Source organism: Octodon degus, unplaced genomic scaffold (genome assembly GCF_000260255.1).
Source record: "Octodon degus isolate 3935 unplaced genomic scaffold, OctDeg1.0 scaffold00189, whole genome shotgun sequence".
Lineage (NCBI taxonomy): Eukaryota > Metazoa > Chordata > Mammalia > Rodentia > Octodontidae > Octodon > Octodon degus.
In genome coordinates, this window is record NW_004524765.1 from 2,298,799 (window position 1) to 2,304,447 (window position 5,649).

Genomic DNA, 5,649 nt, shown 5'->3' on the forward strand with positions numbered 1-5,649 from the left:
GTTTAGTGTTTTCTTATTCTTTTTAAAAAAGAGCAAGTCATAAATCAAAGGAAACATGTCACTATTCTAGGCCGACAGGAGTAAAGAGGTAACACATTAATTTTGCTATGGTGATTTTTGTAGTCAAGATGTCAGAAAGGGCTGCAGTCACATAAAAGCTCAACAGGCTGGAGAAACCACTTCCAACACGGTTCACCCACGTGGGAGGAAGGCCTCACTACCTCCTGCTGCAGCAGGAGACCTCAGTCCTGTGGCCTCCCACAGCACTGCTTGTGTGTCCTTGGGATGTGGCCACCACCTTCCCCAGAGCAAGGGATGCAATACAAGGATGAAGCAGAGGCTTTGTTCCGCTAATGTCAGAAGATGCGATCTGTCACATTGACACATTCTCCTCATTAGAGTTGAATCACCAAGGATAGCCACCCTTTTGGAGAGGGGAATTAAGATCACTTTTTTTTTTTTTTGGCCCATTCTTTCAGTGGTAGGATAAAATTCAGGGATTCAACACATGCTAAACAAGTGCTGCCACTGAGTCCTCCACCAACCCTTAAGATTAGCCTTTGAAAAGAATAACCATACATGTGTGGACAAATAGTAAAGTAAACACAAGCTAAAAACCAGGAAGCATGCTTAGATGGTGATTGAGATTGAGTGTGGTGGCTTGCATTTGTAATCCCAGCACTTGGGAGGCTGAAAATAGGAGATCACTACAAGTCCCATCTGTGGGGGGCTTGCAGGTTAGCTCAGTTGTTTAAAACTCCTGCTTGGGCAAACTCAGTCAGGCACAGGGGACTGTGGTTTGATCCCCAGCTCCACGAACCACAGGAGACCTACCCTTAATGCAGCCTGAGCTAGCCAAAAAGAAAAATCCTTCAGTTTTTGGGTTGGGGGGATAGCTCAGTGGAATAAGTGCCTCCCTGGCAAGCACAAGGTCCTGAGTTTGATACCTGGTACCATCAAAAAATAAAAAAGCATAAGTCCCATCTGAGTAGTGAGACTCTGTATTACATACATTAAAAAAGCCAGAACTTCTCAACAAATTTTCTCTCTATATACATATATGAACAGGGCTCAGGGGAAATGGCTCAGTAGAATAAGAGCTTCCCTGGCAAGCACAAGGGCCTGAGTTCAATCCCCAGTTCTGCCAAAAATAAAAATAAAAATAAAAAATAACAGGAACAAACTGAGGACCTTGTACTTGCCAGATAGGTGCTGTGCCTCTGAGCTATATCCCAGAACACTTAGACTCACATATTGATGAGAAATGAGTGGCTATATCTAGGTTAAAAAATAAACATAGTGTAGTGGGAACATTGATAATTCAAGAGCCAGGAGACCCAGTTCACCTTCCTTTTAAGTGATAATTGCCATAAAAGGGCAAAGGAACATCAAGTCCTATGAGCAGTACCTGAGAGTGGGACATGCAAACAAAAAATTGAGTTCAATTCCATATATGGTTTTAGGTGCTTATAGACAAAGAGGGAGACAAAGACAGAGACACAGAGAGAGGCTGAGTACCTACAATGTGCAAAGACAAGTTCTACTTAGGATATTCCCACTTACCTATGAACATGAACCAGAGAGCATACTCACTCAAGATCAGCTAACATATGTTGGAGCGGAGGTTTCTGTACAGTAGCAATGTGGCTAGGCTTCCTGCAGTGTGCAGCTCTAGATCCCTGTGCTACACGGCCTTCCTCCGTCCTCCCTGCCTCCTGCAGTAAACACCAACCCGAGTCCTGCCCTTTAGCTCCTTAGAAAACTTGAAGTAAGATGAGTTTTCTGTCCCTTCCTTAGGAAGCATCCTCTGCCAGGCTTGCCCTTAGCAGTAGTGTGAGAGCAGGTGGCTTATAAGCAGAAGGAATAACAAAGAATCTTGAGAGAGTGAGTCTTTTTCTTTTTGAGAGCAAGCTAAAAGAAGAAAGCTGTAGGGAAGTGCTATGTGGGGTGGAAGGTATATAATCCTCAAATCAGAATAAAGTAGGTGCCATCCATATCTCTCTCTTGCATAAAACGAACCCGAGTTTCTGAGAGTTGAGGCAATGACCACAGCACAACTGGGATTAAACGGTAGAGCCTCAATTCCATGTATGTTGTCTGAGTCCCAAGAACTGGTTCTTTCTTCCATGATACACTGAAGCAGATTAGTTGATAATCTAAGCATAGATAATGTATAGTCTTAACTAGATGTTAGTGTTGGCAGTAGGCTCCATGCTCACTGCATCAGATAAAATCAGCTAGGTGAAAGGCTTAGGCAAGTCTAGACAGAACCAGGCCCAGAGGTGCATGCCTATAATTACAGTGATTTGGGAAGCTGAGGCAGTAGCAAATTCAGGGACAGCCTGGGAAATTTTGTAAGACTGTTTCAAAATTTAGCAAAATAAAAAGGAATGAGTATGCAACTCAAGGATGCAGGTCTTGCGTAGCATGTACAAATCCTGTGTTCAGTCCTCATTAATGAAAAAACCTGGAGCAATTTTTCCTAACTAGAAATATTAGTTCTAAAATGTTTACTGATGGTCAAAAGGGGAATCCTGAGAACTGTCCTCGGAACTGCAGCCAAAGTAACTCTGGCTTGCAGTGGACTCCTGGTTTCTGCCAGATCCCCCTGCGGGTGCTAAGACAGTAACACAGCAAGGTCCTCGGCTGAGACCAGTAGAGGCTCCTGCTAAGGAGTGGCTGGATGCAGGGTGTACACAGAACTTCTTCAAGAAGCATTTTTGGTTTTTATTCTCTGTTTGCTGATTTACTTAGTGCCCATGAAACCAGTAGCCTGGATCTAGGTGGGCGGTAACTTTGACTGCAGCTCAGCAGCCATTCACTGCGTCGTAAGTAAACCCCAGCAGTCCCATCTACTTCCAGAGTGAGACTTGTTCAAAGTTGGACAAGTTGAACTATCAGTCTCCCCTTGATTTGGAGGTGACATTTTTCCCTGGGATATTTACCCAAGGAGAAAACTACTTCATTAGTTTAAATTAGAATGTAAATGAAAAATATGATCCCCATTGTTAGTGATTCATGAGGCTTATTAATATTGAAAACTGTGTGAAGATCTTCAGGAAATAAATCTACTTAACTGTGTTTAACATGAGATCTTCCAAATCATTTCAACATCTGTGTTAAATCTTTGAAACACCAGCTCACAGAAAAACTACCAAAGGAGGGACAGTAACCCAAGCTGCAAGATGCCCTGGCTGCCACTCAGGCTAATTAAATCACTGTTGCTGGAGGGGGTCTTCAAAATTGCATTTATTATATTTTAAAGCTTTCCAAGATTATTATAATAGCAGCAAATGTGGAAAAATACCTTTCATAGAGTATTCTGAACACAATATGTAAATGTCTTGCAAAAGGCAGGGGAATCATGCTTTGATCTTGGATCTTGCCTCTCAGCCACACTGAATAAATTCAGCGCTGCATCACCCAACAAGGAGTCAGTACAGTGGAGCAAAGCTTGGGCCAAACAGAGAAAGAGGAAAGAATAAGAAGCAGGGCGCCATAGTGCACATGTGCCCCAGCTACATGGAGGCTGAGGCCGTATAATTACTTAGGACTAGAAGTTTGAGAGAGAAAGTGTAAAAGAGCAAGAAATCAATTTTGAAAAGGTTTATTTTGTTGTGGGTTTATTTGGTGGTCATGGTTTTATTTGGTTTGCTTTGGTTCAGATTGCTTTTTTGTTTTGTTCTGTTTCCTTGCTTTGTTTTAGAGACAAAATCTCACAGCATAATCTAAGTTGCCCTGGAAGCCATAGTCCTCCTGCCTCAACCTCCCAAGTGTTGGGATTACAGGGATTTAGCACCATTCCTGGTGCTGAAAACCTTTATATTTTAGGTTTTTTACAAGATTAGAGTAGCAAAGTATATTGAATTTTCTTAGGCTTATAGTGTTATTGCAGGCAGCCAAGTTAGATAAAAAATATTATAGGCAGTCAGACAGGGCCAGGCCCTTGAAGGAGACAGCATAAAAGATGAGATGCCTTACAACTGTGGGAGGAGCAGATGCTCCTGCTGTAAACCAGACCTAAAGACCTAAAGGCCAGACAAATGCTGAACGAGTAGCACCTGGGATTGATATTCTAAATAGGTAACAGTCACCTGGAAAGACCCAAGTGAGTCACTAGCCCAACCACCAACAGAAAGAGACCCTATCCCGCATTCCAACCCCCAACAGGAAAAGACACTGTCCCATATGTAATCCCATTGGTTGACCATAGTTATGTCCCACCTCCTGCCCACCTAAGCGAGTTTCCATTCTCTCTACCTTAGCCTCACATGGTTTTACACTATAAAAGTCCCTGGAAGAGACAGCTTCCTGGGGCAACCCGCTTGGGTCCCCCTTCTCTCCTCTCTGAGACAGAAGCTTTTTTTCCTAATAAAATATTCTACTCTCAACCTCGTTTGTTCCTAAAATTTATTCTTCGGTTTTAGAGAACACAAACTCATTCAGGCCGGGTTGGGAATTTCAAGTCCCTATATCAGTGTGATTTTGCTGGTGTGATCATTTTATTTCAAACATTATACTGACAAGTGTCCTTAGCCACCCAAACTATCAGGCCTTGTCTTCATGTCCTACAGGGGAACGCAGAGCATGAAGATTCTCTGCTGCTTCTCTCTTGCTTACTCTCCCACTCTCAGTCTTGCTCATTTCCCTACTACACCGAGTATAAATGTTCTTTGTGCAATAAATGACTTTTGGCTGATATCATTGTTTGTATCTGGACATTCACCCAAAGCTCCATGCATTCATAGATGGGGCTGTGGGGGTAACTAGCTAATGAGGGCATGATGTTGGTCAATGGTTAGACCACTGTAGAGTGCAGCTAAAGTGATGTTGGGAGGTGAAGCCTGGTGTGAGGAGGTGGATCGCACTGGGCATGGCCCGGGAGGCTTTTCTCCTCCTCTTCCCTTGACCCCTGCCTGCTATGCTATAAACAAGCCTCCCTGCCAAGCCTCTCTGCTGGGAGACCTCCTCTTAGAGTCAGTTGCATATAGACTGGAACCTCTACAAACTATGAGCCAGAATAAACCCTTCCTCCTTTGAGTTGTGAGTGTTGGGTATTGCAGCTGAGCTATGTGAGGTAACTAAGACAGCTGATTTGAAAAAATAAAACAGTACAGAATCTAGAAAATGCCCCCCCAGGTGAACACACTGAAGGGCGCTTCTAATTGAGAAATACCAGCTGGAGAGAAGGGCTTCAAAGCAAGCCTCTGTTGAAGATGCAGATCAGCCTTTTGTGTCTAAATCAGAGCTGTGACTTGGACGTGGTTTGCCCTGAGTATTCAGGCATTGGAGGTTTGGTTTTTCTTGGGTCAGTGTTGAGGTGCTGGAATCTTTAGGAGGTGGGGCCTGGTGGGAGGTGATTAGGTCACTGGGCCCTGTATATGGGGATCAATGCTGGCTTCATGGAGTGGCTTCTTTCTGCGAAAGTGGGTTTTTATAAAAAGTAAGATTTTGCCCTTCCAGAGCCTCCAGCTTCCTTTTTTGTCTGTGAGCTCTCCCTCTCGCACACCCTCCCACCATGTTGCCATCTGTTGTGTTGTGACTCAATTAAGGGACCATCATCACAAGCCAAACAAAGGAGCCACTTAATCGCAGTCTCCAAACTGTGAGCTAAATGAACCTTTTTTTTTTTTTTTTTTTTTTTTTTTT